Consider the following 9,791-nt stretch of genomic DNA (forward strand, 5'->3'; position numbering starts at 1 on the left):
GCGGTCCCTTGAGAACGCCCTGAAATCCCTTAGGGGCATCGGAATAAAGATCTATCTATCTATCTATCTATCTATCTATCTATATATATATACATATATATATAATATATATAGATATATATATTATATATATATTATATATATGTATATATATATTAAATACATCAATACATACACTGTTATACACGCGATATACGTAACACACGTTGATATTTGTCCCATGTTTTTCGAAAGTACAGTGCAATACAAAACGTATACGTTTCCAATTGCGAATACTACAAAAAAGTATTCAAGAATCTACTTTCAGAAGCGTATACGCATTTTGAGCGTACGAGACATGCGCATACGCAATATTGCGAACGAAATCAAGAATAGGGCCCCTGGGCCTCTATTCTTGAAATAGTTGCATATACGTAAATGGCAAGTTGCGAATAATCGCAATGGAAAATCCCTAGAACAGTATTCTTGACAGTCAACGTGTATGCAACTTTTCGTGCACGATGCAACGAATGGTTTATACCATACGTTTCGAGAGAAACGTATACGTTTCAGTAATGAAAATTGAAAAAAGATAGTGAAGAGCAAAAATAAACGTGTACATATACAATATCGGAACGCAGTCATTGTAGAAAAACGTACAATTTTTGTAAAAATGAATTTAGAAGACATTATAATAAACGCACCGATTATGGGTGCTTTAGAAAATATGGACATCCCAGAAAGAAGAAGACGAAGATTTCATATCCGGGAAGATCCTTTCGAGCTAAGCAATAAAGAATTTGTACAATTGTTTCGATTAAATAAAGCTGCTGCAACAAATTTAATAGAAATTGTCGAGCCGCATTTGATTCCTCAAACGAGAATAAGTGCAATAAATTCTACAACAAAGGTAATTATTCTTAAATATATATATATATAATGCACTATAATAAACAATAAATGAAAAATATACAGGTTATAACAGCATTGCGTTTTTTTGCAAGTGGATCCTACCAAATGAACATTGGTAAAAATATTTACATGGGTGTTAGTCAGCCAACAGTCTCTCGCTGTATTCATGAAATTATTAATATAATAACAAGAGAAGAAATTATGAATCAGTGGATTAAATTTCTTAGTACATTAGCAGAATTGAAAGAACTGCGAGCACAGTAAAAATCTAAATTTATTCTATTTTAGCATATAAAAATAAATATAAAATATGTCATAATAATGTAGTAACATTTTGTAAATTATAAACACACATTACAGTATTAATATTATAATATATATATATATATATTACTATGTTTTGTTATTTCAGATTCTACAGAAAATTTGAATTCCCAGGTACAATAGGATGCATTGATTGTACCCACAATACTATTTTCCCACCAACGGCGAATAATGATGTTCATCCAGAACATATATATGTAAATAGAAAAGGATACCATTCAATAAATACTCAATTGGTAACACACACACATACACACAATAAGTTTTTTATGAAATATGAAACATGTGTACATTGCATTTTTATACTGTGTTAGCGGATTTAAGGATGTCGATAGGAGATATATATATATATTAAATACTCTTCAACTCGTTATAATTCAGAATCGTGTATAAACACTTTATTACTTTTCTCTTGTAATTTCTCAGAGAGAGAGAGAGACGCGTATGACCGAGCGGTCGCCGTTTATATACAAACAGTTCAAACGCTTATTCTTTTAAATGACGCCAATCACGGCAGGGCACGTTTCGTCAGAAATACAAGATAAAATATCGAAGCAACGGACAGATATAAATATATACAAAAACACGACAATGACCCGACACGATAATAATAACATAATACATGTAAGGTGATTTCCCGGACATCCCGCTACATTAGATACCGCTAACAGTTCGGCCATTCTGACATTAGGCCGTCCCGGCCTAACATAGTCACAAAATAACGCGAAATAAATATAACATACATTCATCGCATCTCGAATGAGCGCATGTCCGAGAAACTTACTTTAATTAAAAGTTTACGTATGGACGCATTTGATCGGGCGCCACACATTCCCTGATCTTATCTCGCCTCCGCGGGAACCAGTGAATTTTAGGTGCACTACCGATAACCCTGTCAACACCGACATGACTAAGGTCATCGTGACAGGTTCCAATCACGTTATTTTCCGTCGACCGTGACACATAAAATAACAGTTCTTTATTTTTATCTCTTCGATACATTAATCCGTCGCGTAATTCATAAAATTTCATTTCGCTCTTTTCGAGTTCGTCATGAGTTTTTGTGATCTCCTCGTCGTGATCTTGGCAAATCGTACGCTTAAATGTATTGCCCTCAAGCACGAGGACGCCGCGGCAACGACTGAGCGCATCCACGCGACTCGCCCCCTCCCCCGGGCGGTGAACAATCTCGCTCTCGTAATTTTTCTTAATGTTTTCCGATAAGCTGATATCCTCGTTAATTCGGAGTTCATCACGCATGTTAACCGACTCGTCGCAGCTTTCGATCGACATTATTTCGCCACCAACACTCGCCGCCTTAACCGCTGCAATTTCGATAGTTTCTCCGAACGAAACTCGTATCAACGGACAAGTCAGGAAATCTCTACCGAGGAGGACATTGTAGGTCATGGCATCGTCCGAAACGGTGTAAAACTTTATTTCTATGCGGACGTCCTGAATTTTTACATGACTATAAAAAATACTATTAACGCGAAGCAACGAGCCATCAATTCCGCGAAACTGACCCGCGCCTCTATCGACAGGCGAACATAATTCACTCGGAACGTTATTATTTTTAATGAGGCTGATCGGTGATCCCGAGTCGACCATCGCACCATCGGCACGATCATAATTCGCGTTTTCGTCCGCCGCCGAGATACTCACATCAACCATATAAGGCCCCGGAAACGCACCGGGCCGAGCCACATCCGTCGACGCGATCTCCGCCGATCTCGTCGCCGGCCTCCCGGGACACTCCGCCACCAAGTGCCCCGACGCTCCGCAAAAATAGCACGCACGGTCCGTCGGCGGCCGCCCGCACCGCGCCGCAACGTGCCCCACCTCACCGCACCGATAACACCGCACCCGCCTCGATTCTGGCAGTTCGGCTCTCCCGTCGGCAGCCGGCTCCACGCCGACCTCTCGGCTTTCCGTCCATCCCGGTCTCGCCGACGACGCCCCTGGTCCTCCACCGACAGCGGGTCTCGTACTACCTCCTCTGCACCCCGCTCCTCCGGTTCCTCCGGACGGTCCTATCCTTCTGTCCTCTCGCTCGATCGCAATGCTCTCGAAGGCCTCCAGTAATTCCACCCCCGACCGGAACCTCATGAGACGTGCCTGGTTTCGCAGCTGCACGTTTACTATACCCTCGACGAGGTAGTCGAGAAGCTCGTCCTCCGCCACTGGGACACGATTGGCAAGAATCACCTTCTCGTGATAGTAATTGCAGAAGGGCTCGTCCCCCCTCCAAACACGAGCCTCAAATTTCCTCCGGAGCGTCAGTTTAGCTGGGCGTAAATCAAACATTTGCCCCATTTCTCTCAAAAGATCTTCTATTCTTAGCGTTAGATGTTCGGTTTTTGAGAAAACCACGCTAATGCACGTCCTTTCAAACGGGAGCCAATTAGAATTCTGGTCGCGTTCTCGTCAAGTCGGTAGGTGTCCCGTAGAAGCTCGAGCTGGCCTCTCCACCTCCAAAATGTATTCTCGCTCGCGTCGAATACCGACAACAACTCTTTAACGCCTCTAACAACCGTACCACCAGACACCTCCGTCGATGCGACCGACGCGTCGCGAGACAGTTCTCTCTCTCTCAACAATATCACTCTCTCTCTCTCCCACAATTCTCTCTCTTTACGCAGAAGAATTAATTCCGCGCGTTCCAACTCTTCAAGCCGAGCGGGCGAAGCGCCTCCTCGCTCTCGCGCTGCCGCGGCCTGCTCCACCTAGTCCTCTACAGCATCCGTACTCCACGCGCCGGGGTCCGATGCACCCGCCGAGCGCAACGCCTCCCGTTGCTTACTCAGCTCCATCCACACGCCCGAATCGCTGTCCTCCTCTAACCACTGGATTAATTCGGCCTTTGACCCTTCGGTCGGCAGCCCCTTCGCCCGCAGAGCCTCCTTCAACTCAACCACTGTGAAGTCGCTGCCCTGCACGCTCATGCTGCACTTTCCTCCGAGCACCTGACGCACGAATTCACTATCCCACTTCTGATTTTGTTAGCGGATTTAAAGATGTCGATAGGAGATATATATATATATTAAATACTCTTCAACTCGTTATAATTCAGAATCGTGTATAAACACTTTATTACTTTTCTCTTGTAAATTCTCAGAGAGAGAGAGACGCGTATGACCGAGCGGTCGCCGTTTATATACAAACAGTTCAAACGCTTATTCTTTTAAATGACGCCAATCACGGCAGGGCACGTTTCGTCAGAAATACAAGATAAAATATCGAAGCAACGGACAGATATAAATATATACGAAAACACGACAACGACCCGACACGATAATAACATAATACATGTAAGGTGATTTCCCGGACATCCCGCTACATTAGATACCGCTAACAACTGTATATGTGTATATATTTATTACAGATATGTGATTGGCGCTTAAAAATTATGCACATTAATGCACGTTATCCTGGAAGCACGCATGATGCATTTATATGGAATAACTCCAATGCAAAAACCGCTATGGTTCATCCTTTGTAGGCGCTATCCACACAAAAATTTCCATTTATTAGGTAAGATGTTGAAAGAAATCGCGAGCAATGTAATGCATGGTCTAATGTTGAAACTTAGAAAAAAGAATAAGTAAAGAAATATGGCGCATTAGACTGAACAGAAAAGTTCTTTACCGATTTTCGCAATAATTATTAAAATGTTTTGGGTTATAGGTGATTCAGGATATTCTCTAAGACCATGGATGATGACCCCCATAATAGGTGCTGTCGAAGACAGTCCAGAAGCATTATATAATAGAAAACAAATGAGATGTCGTTCATTAATAGAACAGTGCAATGGACTTTTAAATGCGATTTAGATGTTTACTGAAGCACAGAGTACTCCATTACTCTCCACCAATAGCATCTAAAATCATATATACGAGTACATGTGCCGTACTACATAATATGTGTATTAATCAAAATGGGCAATTGGATTTAAACGATGATAATGAAGATGTAGACTTTGGGATGTATAATAATGAAAATCATATTGAAGAAAATATACCTGAAAGAAACATCCGTAGAATTGATCCGGATCTTGCAACTGGTAGAAATAAACAACGACTAATGATTGCAAATTACTTCTCCTGAATTATAAATATCATTTATTTTCACTATTTTATTCTTTATTCTCAATGTTTGTATACAAGGTGTCCGGTAATAGTCACGCCAACCGTCGTGTGCAGATTCCTGGGATCATTTGGAGACGATTTTTCCTCAGCAAAAATGTCGAGACACCAATAATTTTCGAGTTATAAGCGATTGAAAATAAAGGGTTTTTCGCAAACTAAGCCTTGTGGAAATAAAATAATAATAAATTCACATTCTTCAGTTAATTTTAGGTAGAGTTTACTTTAATAGAATTTTAATTTATGATTTAGTTACAAAGATACATGATGGCAAAAATTGAAAACATGCAAAAAATAATGACCTCCCTCGACATTTTCGCTGAGGAAAAATCGTCTCCAAATGATCCCAGGAATCTGCACACGACGGTTGGCGTGACTATTACCGGACACCCTGTATATTGTATATATATTGTATTTTTTACATTAGGAATTGGGCATAAGATAGTAATGAGTAAACCATATTTTAAGCAAAATATTTTATTTATTGTTACAATTTATTAATACAAATAAAAGATATATGATATAAAAGAAATGTTTGAATTTTTTAGATATAATTACATTCTCACATTTTAACATTTATTAAGATATAAAACAAAATTATTAATTCTTGTAATAATCCTCGTTCTTTACTAACAAAAAGTTCTTATAGATACATACACACACACACACACACACACACACACATATATATATATATACACATATATACATTTTATAATACAAGTCGACACAAGCGTCATTCTATCTTTGTTCTACATTTTATGAGAATAAAGATAGAATAATGCTTGTGTCGATTTGTGTTGCTAAATGGAAAGCACCCATTATATGTGTGTGTGTGTGTGTGTGTGTGTGTGCGCGCGCGCGCGTGTGTGTGTGTGTGTAGAGAGAGAAACAAATATAATGTTATTTTAAAATTATTAAAAATAAAGCAAACCGTAACACTCGCATTTTCATATATTAATATCACAATGAAATTTTTGAAACTAATTAACCGGACTTACCAGTCTTATTAATTTTACTTAACAATTAAACTTTGACAAGGTTTAAGAGATCACAATTGTTCCAATATATCACATATACAAAAAGTTTACTTAGATATATAATGGGTGCTTTTTATTTAGCAACACAAGTCGACACAAGCGTTATTCTATCTTTGTTCCCGGTAAAAAAATTTTTTTTTTATTACATTCTATGAGAATAAAGATAGAATAACTCTTGTGTCGACTTGTGTTGCTAAATGAAAAGCACCCAATTATTATAGTTTTCGTATAAATATTGTGTTATTGGTTATTGGATAACATAATACTTATACAATACTATATTTTCTATTAAGACATATTACACCTGTCCGTATTATTAGCTATTTTTTCGTTTGCTTCTACAGATCTTTTTAAATATTCTAATCTTACTTCATAATATTTCTTTTTTAATTCGTATGTTTTTTCATAAATATTATTCAATTTTGTTGATACTTCAACAGTATTTTGTAATTCCTTTTTTACGGTGGTCGTTTTTTTCTTCTCAATTTGGGTTTTGTCCTGTTCACAAGATTTTGTATTCAATGACATTTTTAGTTCTGAAGGATTTTACCTACTTTGGAAAGAGGCTGTTTAACATCTACATCATTGCTTCGTAGTTCATTCTCCTTTTCATTTGATAATTCAGAATTGTTGTCTATAACTGCTTTTCTGTTTTGGAGAATTAACATATTGCAGTTATTACTATCAGAATGTGTAGAAGGTTCAGTATTTGAGAATACATCTTCTTCATATTCCTTTAAGTATTCCACTTCCATTACATCGTCCTGCAAAGCAAATATTATGTTCTATAAAAATTCATATGTTGTTACTTTCATAAAATACGTAAGCATATACATATACATATAATTCTTACATTTGAATTGTAATTAAGATATAATATGATAAATATATTTGGTATCTCTATCTCACTTTACTAGTTAATATAAATGTAAAATATTTTTTTGTTAAATAATTACTTCTGAATCTTCTAATATATTTATACTGGATTCTTTTATATCAGGATGTCCATGAATACTAGTTGAACACATAATATTAAGGACTTGTTCCTCTTGTGGTGTCAATACTTCTGCATTTTGTTTACCACCTCCTGTTGCTGCCATAGATTGCTTTATCAAAGTATGTTTTTTTTTTACTACGTGATTGGAAATCATGCCAGCACTAGAAATATGTTTTTCATTGAAAGGTAAAATTAAAACTATATTTACTATTATAACCAGAACAGCACAAATTAGTTGGCAAATGGTTGACTGTTATAATAACATTGAAAGTAAATTCCTAAGCTGTACAAAACATTAATGTTTTGTACTGCTTAGGAATTTACTTATTATGATTGTAAAGAATAAAACAATAACAGATTCCGCTTATTTTCCTAAATATAAAGTTTTCTGAAAAGACTATTTTATATGCTTTTCTTAAATAAGAGTTATAAAATGTACAGTTTCATTTTATTGATTTAAAAATATAACTTACCTTACGCCAAGCTTTCCAATCTTTTTTAGCGCCATTTACTGAATTTAAAATTTCTGTTATTTTAGTCCACAAACATATGGAATTTTTTAAGGTAAACGAAGATGTTAACTTTCCTTTTTATAATTCTGGATGCTTATTCATGTATTCTATTAACAGAGTTCTTTGCTCAAGTGTAATATTTGCACATCTTTTTTTTTCTATGCAAGTTATCCATCTGCCATACAAAACAATTTTTTATAACAAAAACATATTTTTTCCTTCAATTTTATTAATTCTATCAATAAATATAAAATTGTAATTAAATATGATACAGGTACCTTTTCGATCAATGTACGTCATATAATATTCCTTCATCGATATTTGTAGGTTAAGTATAATACATATATTTTCCGACGTTGCCAAACGTAAATCAGTGCAACGGAAAGCGTATACGTTTCCAACTGCGAAAACTAAACATTTATGTTCAAGAATACCGTGTCAAAAACGTATGCGCATTTTCACTATTCGAATCGTACGCATACGTAACATTGCGAACAAGTTATAGAATAGAGGCCCTGGTCGGGACCGGCGGAAGTGCGGTGCGTCGACGTTTAGCGTAGCCGTGTGCAACGATTTCGGTTTACGGAAAACTCCCTGTTACGTTAATGCGAACAACGGCGGAACAAGAGTGTGGTCGCGTGGCCTAACTGCCGTCGTTTATATGCCTCCGACTTTCTAGAAGATTCGACGGAGTATTAATCATTATTTGTTTGAATCGTCAAACAAAGGCGAATGGTCTTCTAGAAAGTCGGAGGGCAATATTGTTTTTGTTTTTCGCCGCGCGTTTGCTTGTGGTGCGGGGCTGCCGAGTTCGGTGCGCGACTCGTGCGCGCGCGCTCGTTATGTACGCGATCGGTTTAGGCGTGATGCTTTTTGCTTACGCGCTTAAATTCAAATGAGAATTACCGAATTCTCAACAACTATCGATATAACACGCCTTTTTTAGAAAAGAATCTTCGGATTGTTCTAATTCAATTTTCATAACTTTCTGCATAATAATATGTGTAATACGCATATAATATTTCTTCTCTAGTTTTTCTAATCTAGATTGTAAGAAAGAACAGAAAACTTGTTCTTCTGTACGCGGTTGAGAAATTTGAGACAATACATTTTTTAATTTGTCATCTTCGCGCATCCGTTTAGCATCTTGTGCTGCTCTTTCTGCTGATATGCTTTGGCTTCGCGACGCGTTGCACCGTTCTTGCCTGCCCGTTGTATTGGACTTGTAATTTGCTGACTTTTTTCAATTATAACTCAAAAACTAAGGTTCGGATAAAATTTTGCAAAAAGAAAAATCGTCTCAGAATTCGCTCAAGAATATAACATTTCAAGGACATTAGGATGTTTTGAATCACCCTGTATATATACTTTGCACTATTGTCGTTTCAGAAGGCTCCGACTGTGAAAGAAGTTAAGTATCCGTGGAAGTCGGGATCGGCAAAAATCTGAAGGATGTTTCCTGATTCGAACATGAATTTTTGATTTTCTAGAATCGATCTAAGTTGCCATACGTCCTGCATCACATAAAAGTAAAATTTTATTAATTGTTCAGACAAGCAACAGATTTGTAAGCAATAAGATTATCGTAAATAGTTGCGAAATAAATAATTGCGTAATGTACTTTCTGAAATTCAATGTCAGTATGAGAAATTCCATAAGATGGTAAAATTTTCAGTCATATGGCTTCTTTCGAACTCCACTTCCACTGGGAATGTACGATTTCATTTCCTGCTGCTTTCAACGGAATGTATCCCGAAGATTTTACACTTTTTTGTACGATCTTTGATTCCAGACCTGTGTCAAAACCGATAAAGATTGGATAAAATGAGTCTAAAGTTCGTATCCCCTAAACTTTCAACACAAGCTTTATTTACAAATAAAA

At 37.0% G+C, this 9,791-nt stretch overlaps 1 pseudogene; it reads right to left on the reverse strand.

Moving 5' to 3' along the window:
• Positions 1 to 2,004: 2,004 nt before the first annotated feature.
• LOC145939833 (uncharacterized) lies at positions 2,005 to 4,160 on the reverse strand (annotated as a pseudogene).
• Positions 4,161 to 9,791: the final 5,631 nt, after the last annotated feature.

Source organism: Prenolepis imparis, unplaced genomic scaffold (genome assembly GCF_030444845.1).
Source record: "Prenolepis imparis isolate NDT839.2.m4 unplaced genomic scaffold, iyPreImpa1.0 SCAF_8, whole genome shotgun sequence".
NCBI classification, from domain to species: Eukaryota; Metazoa; Arthropoda; class Insecta; order Hymenoptera; family Formicidae; genus Prenolepis; species Prenolepis imparis.